Below are 12,661 nucleotides of genomic sequence, written 5' to 3'. Positions count from 1 at the left end.
GCTATATAAATAGATACACTCAAAAACACTATGAATAAACAAAAATTGAATTCTAAAAATTGTTCAACTAACCACAGGATGGCAGAAAAAGAAAACTGAAATAAAAAAAAAAACAGAAGTCCAGGCATGATGGCTCATGCGTGTAATCCCAGCACTTTGGAAGGCTATGGCTGGAGGTTTGCTTGAGACTAGGAGTTTGAGACCAGCCTGATCAACACAGTGAGACTCCTATCTCAATAAAATACATAAATAAATAAAATAACCAGGCTTGGTGGTATGCACCTATAGCCCCAGCTACTTGGGAGGCTGAGGCAAGAAGATGACTTCAGCCCAGGTATTGAGGTGCAGTGAGCCATGATTGCACCGCTGCACTCAGCTTGGGTAACAGAGTAAGACCCTATTTCAAAAAAAGAAAAGACAAACAAAACCCAGACATAAAACAAGGAAAAGTAATGACAGATTTAAGCCTTAAGCATATCAAGAATATATTACATTAAATGTAACTAATCTAAATTCAAGTAAAAGAGATTAGCAGAGTATTTAAAAACATGACCTAACCATATGCTGTCTACAAGAAACTCACGACAAATATAACAATATAAGCAGGTTGAAAGTATAAAATGGAAAAAGGTATCATACAAACTAATCAAAGGAAAGCAGGAGTGGCTATTATAACATCAGATAAAAGACTTTATATCAAAGCAAATTACTAGACTCAAAGTGGGATATTTTGTAGTAAGAAAGATTCTTCAATCCACCAAGAAAACATAGAAATCTTTTTTTTTTTTTTTTTGAGATGGAGTCTCGCTCTGTCACCCAGGCTGGAGTGCAGTGGCGCGATCTCGGCTCACTGCAAGCTCCACCTCCCAGGTTCACACCATTCTCCTGCCTCAGCCTCCCGAGTAGCTGGGACTACAGGCGCCAGCCAGCACGCCCGGCTAATTTTTTATATTTTTAGTAGAGACGGGGTTTCACTGTGTTAGCCAGGATGGTCTCGATCTCCTGACCTCGTGATCCGCCCGCCTCGGCCTCCCATAGTGCTGGGATTACAGGCGTGAGCCACCGCACCCGGCCCAACATAGAAATCTTAAGTGTGCATGCCCCAAACAACAAATCTACAAAACGCATGAGGCAAAATGGACACAAGTGCAAGGAAAAACAGATGAATTATAGTGGGAGATTTCAATACCCCTCTCTCAGACAATTTTACAGGAAAATTTTACCAAACTTTTAAAGAAAAAGAATTAACACCAATTCTACATACTCTCTTCCAGAAAATAGAACAGATACCAAAAATCAGACCAAGAGAACAAGAAAACTACAGACCAATATCTCTCATGAATATAGATGTGAAAATCCTTAATAAAATATTATCAAATAGAATTCAGGAATATTTAAAAAGATTTATCCATCATGACCAAGCATGACTTATTATAGCTCTGCAAGGCTAGCTCATTATTTAAAAAACAATCAACATAATTCATTATATTAATAGGCTGAGGAAGAAAATTATATGATTATATCAACTGATTTTCATCAAAACCATTTGACAAAGCTCAACATTCATTCACAATAAAACCCTCAGAAAAATAGAAATAGAGGGAACTTCCTCAACTTAATAAAATATAACCATATAAAACCTACAGAAAACATTATACTTAATGGCAAAACACTGAATATTTTCCTCTTAGGGCAGGAACGAGGCAAGGATGGCTACTCTTACCACATTCTTATTCAATATAGTATTGGAAGTTTTCATCAATAAAGGGCAATAAAAGACATACAGATCAGAAAGGAAGAAATAAAAACTCCATATTTGTAGATCACATGATTGTCTACATAGAAAATTCTAAGGAACCTACCAAAAAAATCCACCTAGAACTAATAAGTGAATTCATTAAAGTCACAGAGGCCAGGCACAGTGGCTCATGCCTGTAACCCCAGCACTTGGGAAGCTGAGGCAGGCGCATCACCTGAGGTTGGGGGTTCGAGACCAGCCTAACCAACATGGAGAAACCCCATCTCTACTAAAAATATAAAAATTAGCCGGACATTGTGGCATCCGCCTGTAATCCCAGCTACTAGGGAGACTGAGGCAGAAGAATCGCTTGAAACCAGGAGGCAGAGAGTGCAGTGAGCCGAGATTGTGCAATTGCACTCCAGCCTGGGCAACAATAGGGAAACTCCGTCTCAAAAATAAATGAATAAATAAATAAATAAAATACAATAAAATGAGCATTAGAAGAACCTATCAAATACAAGCCCTAATCAGGAGAGGACAGATTATCATACCACTCCAGATGTAGGTAAGGTGAGATTTAAGCCCACTAACGTTTTCAACTATGGTTACTTTTCTCTTCCCACAGGCTGATTATGTAAAGAGAAAAACAAATGGAGGTTTTAATTGTAAAACCCTCAGTTTAATCTAGTCCCATGTAATGTTTTACCCTCTTTAACACCTGCAATTCACCTTTCTGATTATTAATAGTAAGTGTATTATAGCTGTGCTTTAGTGGCAACCATATTACATTCACTTTTTTACATTCACTCCATAAAAATCCTAATGAAAACAGAACCTTATTTATATTTCACAGAAGAAATACATGTTGGAAAATTTAATCTCATTAAAAATGTGGTTTCTTGGGCATCATAGTTTCCTCTAGACAGGCATTGGTTTTGGGGATAGATACTGATTGGTTACTATGTTACTTTTTCCAGTGAGGCAAGCTGTGTGCATCTCAGTTTTCTTATCTATGACATGGGAAGATGGAGATACTATGTGGGCTGCTTCCCTACGGGGTTATACTGATAACCAAATTAAATAATATGAGCGTCAGCTTACAAACTAAAATTTTATGAAACCCACACATGTACATAACAAAGAATATTTTGGTATCTAGTAAATACAGAATATTATCTCATATTTTATTTATGTGTTTATGACCTACCTTATTCTATACGCAACTTTATTTTAAAAGACTTCATTTCAGGCCGGGAATGGTGGCTCATGCCTGTAATCCAAGCACTTTGGGAGGCTGAAGCTGGCGGATGCAATGAGCCGAGATCGAGCCATCGCACTCCAGCCTGGGTGACAAGAGTGAAACTCTGTCTCCAAAAAAAAAAAAAAGACCGTATTTCTCCACTTAAACTTCTCACTCTAAGAGTAATGCAAAACCTAATGAACAAATAAGTATCAGGATTTGTTTCCTTCTATGTCTATTTAAAAAATTTATTCATTTTTAATTGATAAATAAAAATTGTATATATTTATGGTATACAACATGATGTCTTGAAATACGCACGCACTGTGTAATGGCTAAATTAAGCTAATTAACATATGTATCAACTCACACACTTATCATTTATTTGTGATACATATATATATTTAAAATCTACTCTCTTAGCAATTTTCAAGTATACAATACATTGTTATTAACTACAGTCATCATGTTGTATAATAGTTTTCCTGATCCTATTCCTCCTGTAAATGAAATTTTCCATCCCCATTTTCTTTTTTTTTTTTTTTTTTTTGAGACCGGGCCTTGCCCTATCACCCATCCTGGAGTGCAGTGGTGGGATCTCGGCTCGCTGCAACCTCCATCTCCTGGGGCTCAAGTGATCTTTCCACCTCAGCCTCCCGAGTAGCTGGGACTACAAGAACGTGTCACCAAGCCCAGATAAGTTTTGTATTTTTTTCTGCAGAGACAGGGTTTCACCATGTTGCTCAGGCTGGTCTCAAACTCCTGTGCTCAAGTGATCGACCTCCGAAAGTATTGGGATTACAGGCAGGAGCCACTGCACCTGGCCCCTAACTGTTGTCAACAGAGGCCTAAAAAATAGACCTAAGACTCATTAAATGATATGTGAACCAACAGAAAAGACATAGAATCAACCCAAATGCCCATCAACAATAGACTGGATAAAGAAAACGTGGTACATATACACAACGGAATACTATGCAGCCACAAAAAGGAATGAGATCAGCCAGGCGCGGTGGCTCAAGCTTATGCACTTCCGGAGGCCAAGGCAGGTGCATCACCTGAGGTCAGGAGTTCAAGACCAGCCTGGCCAACATGGTGAAACCCCGTGTCTACTAAAAATACAAAACAGCTGGGCACTGTGGCAGGTGCCTGTAGTCCCAGCTACTCGGGAGGCTGAGGCAGGAGAATCACTTGAACCTGGGAGGTGGAGGTTGCAGTAAGCCAACATTGCGCCATTGCACTCCAGCCTGGTTGACAGAGTAAGACCTTGTCTCAAAAAAAAGGAATAAGATCATGTCCTTTGCAGGGACATGGATGAAGTTGGAAGCCATTATCCTCAGCAAACACACACAGGAACAGAAAACCAAATGCTGCATGTTCTCACTTATGAGTTGGAGCTAAACAATGAGAACACATGGACACAGGGAGGGGAACAACACACATTGAGGTCTGCTGGGAAGGGAGGGTGGGAAGAGGGAGAGCATCAGAATAAATAGCTAATGGATGCTGGGCTTACTACCTAGGTGATGGGTTGACAGGTGCAGCAAACCACCATGGCACACGTGTACCTATGTAACAAATCTTCACATCCTGCACATGTACCCCAGAACTAAAAATAAAAATTTTTAAAAATGATATGTGAACCTAGAAGTACATCATCAAGGAAGAAAAGTGATTAGGTTGTATTGGTCAAATGTTTAAGATCCTGTGTGCACAGAAAATGCTTTTAGAGATACTCTTTTATTATCATTTAAAGTATTCTGAATATCTCTTTAATTTCTCTTAGGGTTCTATAAATTAAATGAAAGAGCAATGTGTGGATCGGAGAGCATAAGATTTATTAGCCATTATAAAGATGATAATACCATGAAAATGGCAAAAAGGCAATGTGTTAATCACTTCACAGTTACAAGGAAAAAATTCGCACATTTCAGAGAGGCAGCACACAGGCAGGGGTCTTGCTAGTCTAATGGCTTCAGCCTGTCCTTTAAAGGAAAGGAGAGAATTTTACTAGCCAATTTGAGGCAAAAACTTGGCTTTAATGATTTGTTTTACCCGTTATTAGTGGTAAACCCCAATTATAATTCTGGGGTTCCCTAGGTTGTTGCCTTTTATTTCGGAAAGTATTGCACAGCTTCCAAATCAAAATTAAATTTATCTTTAACTTAAATATCTGCTATTCAAAAAGAATGGGGCTCATTTAGTTCTATGGGGATCAGGTGTCACAAAATCAAACACCCCCATCACAAACTACAAATATATATAGAAATGAAATAAATAAAATTTAAATGTAAAAAAAGCCATTATGATGGGACTAGAGTCTGTGCCACATATACCATCAATTAATTAAGTCCCATGTGAAAATAAGAATAAGCCTTACTTTCACCCTTACAGTGGACGTAAGTTTTATGGATCATACTCTGTCTCTTCAGCCCCTTTAACATGCCTGCCACTTCTCTATGAACATGCATCACCACCCAGTCCACCCTCACTACACACACACACACTACTGCTAGTCTTCCAAAAAAGAGTCCAGGGGCAGGCATTGTTTTCTCCTGCATTGCTCTGCACTTGGGATATCAAAAACCCAAACCCAGGCCCAGGATTCATTACCCTATTCTCTTCTTCTCCTCAGAGTAAATCTTCCTACATTTCATAAGTATTTAATGAGCATTTACTATGTGCCAGACACAGTTTTAGCTGTGAGAAATAAGAGCAAAATCAGATACACTCATCATTCTTTTTGATATTATGATTAATGAAAGGGGACAGATATTAATCAAATAGTTAAATATGTATCAATGTGGAACAACTGTTGATTATGAATGAGAGAGATATAGGCCACACAAGATTACAAAACAGAGGATCTGACTAAGTCAGAGAAGACCAAGAAGGCTTCTCTAGGATGTGACACTTAAACTGGGATGCAGAGGAAGGGAAGTCACTAATGAGGCAAGGAGGGGAAGAGGGAGCACTCTATGAGGAAGCCCAAGTGAAATTTCAACTGGGAGTTGATTGTTGAGTAAGTCCTGCCACTTAATTAAGTAGAAGCCTTTCTGTTCTTTTTTATTTATGGCATATTCATTCATTTATTGATTTAATTTATTAAAAATCTTTCTGGGTTTGTTAAGGGCAGCAGAGGTATCAAGAATGAGAAGCAAATATGACATCAAAAGCACAAGCAATGAAAGCAAAAATAGACAAATGGGACAACATCGAACTTAAAAAAGTCTGTGCATCAAAAGAAACATTCAATAGAATAAAAAAATTAACCTACAGAATGGGAGAATATATTTGCAAATCACATACCTGATAAGGGGTCGTCTTCAGATTACATAAGAAACTCCTACAACTCGACAGCAACAACCACCACAATTACAACCAGAATAAAACACTGGCAAAGGGCTTGAACAGACATTTCTCTAAAGAAGGTATACAAATGCCAACAGGCATACGAAAAGATGCTCAACAGCACTATTCATAAGAGAAATGCAAATCAAAGTCACAACGAGCTATCTCCTCGCACCCTGTAGGAGGGTCGCTATCAAAAGATCACAAAACAACAAGAGTTGACAAGGCTGTAGAGAAATTGGAACCCTTGTGCACTGTTGGTGGGCCTGTAAAACGTTGCAGCCATTGTGGACAACGATACGGAGTTTTCTCAAAAAATTAAAAACAGAATTACTGTTTGCTCCAACAATCCACTTTCTGAATATATATCCAAAGAATTCAAAGCAGAACCTCAAAGAGATACTTGCACACCTCTGTTCATTTTTTCACGACAGCCACAAGGTAGAAGCGACCCACATGTCCACTGATGAATGGATAAAGAAAATACGGTATATACATGCAATGACAGAATATTATGCAGCCTTAAAAAAATAAAGAAATCCTGTCACATGCTACAGCATGGATAAACCTCCAGGACATTATGCTAAGTGAAACAAGCCGGTCACAAAAGGACAAATACTGTATGACTTTACTCATATGAAGTATCCAAAGTAGTCAAAAATCACAGAGACAAAAAATAGAAAGGTAGTTTCTAACTGGGGGAACTTGGGGAGAGGGCATTAGTGATTAATAGGCACTGAGTTTCAATTTTGTAAGATAAAAAAGTTCTAAACATCTGTTGCTGCAAGACAATAGTTAAGACTTCTGAACCGTACATTTAAAAAAATTAAAGACATTAGCTTCCGGTTCCAGGAAGCCACGGCTTAAGATGCAGACATGTCCAAGTCCAAGAACCACACCACACACAACCAGTCCCGAAAGTGGCACAGAAATGGCATCAAGAAACCCTGATCACAAAGATACAATCTCTCTCTTTTTTTTTTTCAATTGAGACGGAGTCTCGCTCTGTCACCCAGGCTGGAGTGCAGTGGCTCGATCTTGCCTCACTGCAACCTCTGCCTCCCGGGTTCACACCATTCTCCTGCCTCAGCCTCCTGAGTAGCTGGGGCTACAGGTGTCTGCCACCACGCCTGGCTAATTTCTTATATTTTTAGTGGAGACAGGGTTTCACCGTGTTAGCCAGGATGGTGTCGATCTCCTGACCTTGTGGTCCGCCCGCCTCGGCCTCCCAAAGTGTTGGGATTACACTACGTCTGGCTGATATGAATCTCTTAAGGGGGTAGACCCCAAGTTCCTGAGGAACATGTGCTTTACCAAGAAGCACAACAAGAAGGGCCTAAAGAAGATGCAGGCCAACAGTGTCAAGGCCATGGGTGCACGTGCTGAGGCTATCGAGGCCCTCGTAAAGCCCAAGGAGGTTAAGCCCAAGATCCCAAAGGGTGTCAGCCGCAAGCTCGATCGACTTGCCTACATTGCGCACCCCAAGCTTGGGAACACAGTGAAACCCCATCTCCACTAAAAATACAAAAATTAGCTGGGCATGGTAGCGTGCACCTGTAGTCCCAGCTGCTCAGGAGGCTGAGGCAGGAGAATCGCTTGGACCCGGGAGGTGGAGGTTGCAGTGAATCGAGATCACACCGCTGCACTCCAGCCTGGGCGACAGAAAAAAATCTATCTTAAGTTGTAAAATTTTCCATAAAATTCTGGATGTGTGTTATCTCTTGAAATGATATTATCACAGGGCCACAGCTGTCTGGAGCTGCATACCAATCGCTCCCTTCAGAAAGGCAAAGCCACATCTCTCTTCTAATTACTTTCCTAATATTTTTCACCACATGCTAAACATTGCACTCATTCGACCAATATTTATTGAGCACCTACTATGTGCCAGGCATTGTTCCAGGCTGTGGGGATACAAGTAGTGAGCAAGACCAGCCTTCTTACAGAGGAGCCAGTCAAAACAAACATATACATAGTTTATACAATTTCATGTAATGATGCTGCTGTGAGGGGGAAAAAGATAAATTCATTTTAGGAACAATTGTGGGAAGAGGAGGGTGATCTTCTTTTATCTTTTTTCCCCAAAGCATAGTTTCCTCCTTCATAGTACCTATTTCTTCTAAAGGTAGCATTTCCTTCCACCTTCGATTCTTGATTTCTCCAGTTTTTTGTTTTGTTTTGTTTTGTTGCCAAAGTTTATTATCTCTTCAAAGTGTGCATAAATGCATCTCCTCCTCACTTTTCTAGAATGCCGCAGATGCCCACCACCTCATGCCTAGATGGTTGCAGTGGCTTCCCAATTGGTCTCCTTATCTCTTATCTCCACAAACTTTTCTCCCTCACCCCCGTCCACCTTCCAGCCTGTGTAGATTATTCTTCCTGGGATGTCACTGCCCATGTTGCATCACTTTTCAACTCCACTTCAAGTTCCAGGACAACAATGAGGTGTACATACCTGGGTTTTAGAGTCAGGCAGCCTGGAAGGGATAGTCTGTGTGTCCCTCAGATTCCTCACTGTAAAATGCAGATGATAATTCTCCCGTGAGAGGTCGTGAGAGGGAAATGAGAGGAGGTGTGGGAAGCGCCAGTCCAGTTCCCGGTTGGGGGACTCTCAAAATGGAAACAGCGTCTGATCCTCACTGCTGAGTCAAGATGGTCCATCGCTCTCTTGTCTCAATCCTTTAGAATGTATTTGGTGACGAACTGCCGCGTTAACACTATTTTTCTTATCTACCCAACTAGTTTGACAATTCTCCTAGGAAAACTGAGGCTTTTCTACTCAAAGCCTCAGGGAATTCTGCACATAGCAGGCATTCTGCCTTCATGATTGAACAAGTTGGGCCTGCATCAGTGTCAGGCCAGGGTGGCAAGTGGGCTGAAGTGCAGCCTGCACTCTGCTGTGAGGCCAGCACCTGCAGGACTGCACCCACTGAGGCAGGGTGGAGGCCTGGAGGGTGCAGGACAGTAGATGTTCATGTTCTCTTCTCAAGTTGCAGCTGAAATTTCAACCCTGTGAAGACCTCCCTGACACCTCCCTGTGCCCATTCCCCTACGGTGACACACAAAGTTGTGTGATAATCATTGGTATGTGTATCTCTCTGTTAGGCTGCATTTACTAAGGGCCAGCGCTCTGTGTTCATACAGTTAATTCGGGTGCCTGGTACTTAGGAAAGCGTTTAATGATGATTACAGAATGAAAGATGACTTTCAAGGAAAGTCCGAATGGGAGGCAGAAAAACTGCAGCATCAGGACAGAGTTACAGATAAAATTTAGAGAGGAGACTTGAGGTGGGAGGAGTGTGGAGGCTTTGATTCCTAGTTACTACTCTGAGTGGAAACATTATCATGCTAGCGCAAACTTAAGGTACAAGAGACGTACAAAGCAGAATCTTTGCATCCATGGATGACTACAGACTTTGTTACAATCTGTTTTTTTATTTTTTATTTATTTTTATTTTTATTTTTTGAGACAGAGTCTCGCTCTGTCGCCCAGGCTGGAGTGCAGTGGCCGGATCTCAGCTCACTGCAAGCTCCGCCTCCCGGGTTTATGCCATTCTCCTGCCTCAGCCTCCCGAGTAGCTGGGACTACAGGCGCCTGCCACCTCACCTGGCTAGTTTTTTGTATTTTTTAGTAGAGACGGGGTTTCACCGTGTTAGCCAGGATGGTCTCGATCTCCTGACCTCGTGATCCGCCCGTCTCGGCCTCCCAAAGTGCTAGGATTACAGGCTTGAGCCACCGCACCCGGCCTTTTTTATTTTTTAATACTATTTTATTTATACTCACATATGAAAAAATGGTTATACTATCATGTTTACATAGATGCTAATATTGGAAACAGCATTCAGTAACAAATTACATTTAAATTTTATAAAGAACACACAAACATTAAAACACTGATTGGTTATAGGAAGCGGAGTTTGAGGAAAAACCATTAGCTATAATTTTTATTTTCATTAAAGAGCAGCACTCTCTGAGAAGAATGAAGCAGTAACATTCATCTATACCATAAAATAATAAGTACAAAGGAATAGTTAGTGATTGTACTGATTTTGCTTTTACTAAGCCATTTTACGTTCCTCGCACTCAAGGCGAATAAATAAAACATAATCTGAAGAAAAATATCTCCTTATTATTATTCGCAATAAAAAAAATCGGCTTCATTCTGCAGGCCTGGGCAGATTGTACAATAGAGAGCACTTAATGGCTCAAGTGGATCAATGTACCGGTTTGATTCTGATCCACGGAATAGAATCTCATCCATATTTGGTGGCTGGACTAACTCCATGGGAGCTGTGATAGACTGAACCATTTTTGTGGTATCCCCAGATCTCACTAAATAAGAAAAGACCCTACCCCAGAAAATATAACAATTGATCTGTCCATAAATTTTATCTATATGCTTGCTCTTCAGTATAAGTTGGAAAAAGGGGCCTTTTCTTGAGCACATGGATAAAAGTACTGCGGTCTAAAGATTGCTGGATCGATATTGTGTTGTTATAATAAAGATAAGGTACACATTGAAACCATTGTCCGATTAAGAAACTTCCATAACTTGTCTCAATTCTTCAAAGAATGGAGTACGTTTCTTTTCTAGGCTGACAATTAGTCCTGTATTGGCATTGCTGCTGGCTATGAAACTCACTACCAAAGGTAATGATTTAATTGAATCACCTGGTAGGTGTAACAGTAACATGATACTTTTATTTTTTGAAAGTCCAAGTTTGCTCCTTTGGTCTGTTGCAAGGGCAAAAGTAGATGAGAAACCAGGTCTCAAAGCACGCTCTGGAGCATTATCATTGGCCACTTCAAAATAGGTACTCCAACTCTGACACAACAATAGCATGGAGCCCTTCAACACTTGGTAACATTTTATACATGAATCGCTTTAGGTCATCCACCATGATGAACTCCCTTCTCTTGCAGGATGAATCTCCATGACTGGGAGTTCTGGGCTGCCCGGTTCTCTCCACTGTCACTTCAGGGACAGCTTCAAAGACCACAATCTGGTTTTATGTTGGGTATATGGCAAATGCAAAGAATGGACTCTCTCTTGGGGTAAGGAAGCCGCCCTTCCTACCACTGTTTTATAGCCTGAGGGAGCTCATGTTAGGCCAAGACCTTAAGGTCTTTCAGAAAACAGATCTCAGTTTTGCCGTGGTTTTGAGGTCCTGAACCAAAATTTCACCGGCGGTTCTACCAAATCACAACCTCTGACTGAGTCTCTCCTCTCATATGATTCCCATAACAGAATGTTTTGGTGGAAGTTCTGTTAAGCAGTAAAACCACAGCCAATCAAGAAATCACCGATAAAGCAAAGTCTAGCTTTCCACTAACCAGGACAGTCAGCTTCTGTAAAATGGGGTGTCAGCACTGCGCCTTCTGTACTAGGCCAAGTGCTTTCTCCTTCTTGGAACTCACCAGATCTTACTGTTCTTGAGTGGAATGGATTAACTTTCTATACTAGCCTTGAGGAATACATGATAGGAATTCTATCAGTGACAGACTAATGTTTAGGCAGGAAAAAGTCATCATCATGCAGAAATATCCTGGTATGTAAATGAGAACGTACAGAAAAAAGCTGACTAGACATACTCTAAATCAAAGGCCTGCCAAGAATCAAGAGAATTCCGCGAACTGAAAACGACTCCATGCCAGAATCATGAGCCAGCGCTGCAGAGGTTATAATTTCTTTGTCTGCATTGTGTCCTCCGCATTATGCTCATATAGGAGAAGAAAACTGAGATAGTGATTGGGCCATTTCTTTTCTTAATTTAATTTTAAAAAACTTGAGCCACAAGGTATCAATTCTGAGGACCTAATTAGCTTACTGACAATAAAGTCCACAACCAGCATAATCCTTAAAATATAATCTGTAGCCCTTACCAGTTCCGCTGTTTCCTGGTGTTTCTCACCCAGGAGGATCTCAAACCCAACACGTAGCCAGGAGCAGAGGTATCTGGACCAATGTAGAAAGAAGACTTTGGGGTTAAGGCATGGTATTTAAGGTTCTGCTGCAAATGTTGCTTTAAACAAATCACTATTCAACTACAACGGTATAATAATGCAAAAATATCATCTGCCATGAAGAAAGTGCAGTGCTTTGAGAACTAGAAAAAGCAGTTAAATTTAAGGCCTTGCTTTATATTTCGGAGCTGCTATCGGGGCCTATTGGACGTATGACTTTCAGGCACACAGGAGCAAACTGAAAACTGTCCTGTGTGGCTTTATTCCACGTTCACCCCTGCAGCAAATGCCTTTTCTGTGAGGACCTACGGGCTGATGGGGAATCAAGAAGTGGTTCCTCCCAAGTGGCGTTTCTGAGTGGGTT

At 40.7% G+C, this 12,661-nt stretch overlaps 1 pseudogene; it reads right to left on the bottom strand.

Moving 5' to 3' along the window:
- Window positions 1-10,867: 10,867 nt before the first annotated feature.
- On the bottom strand, window positions 10,868-11,234 carry LOC116270560 (annotated as a pseudogene).
- Window positions 11,235-12,661: the final 1,427 nt, after the last annotated feature.

Source organism: Papio anubis, chromosome 15, assembly GCF_008728515.1.
Source record: "Papio anubis isolate 15944 chromosome 15, Panubis1.0, whole genome shotgun sequence".
NCBI classification, from domain to species: Eukaryota; Metazoa; Chordata; class Mammalia; order Primates; family Cercopithecidae; genus Papio; species Papio anubis.
The sequence above is the reverse complement of the archived record's forward strand: the minus strand, read 5'-3'. Positions and strand labels throughout refer to the sequence as shown.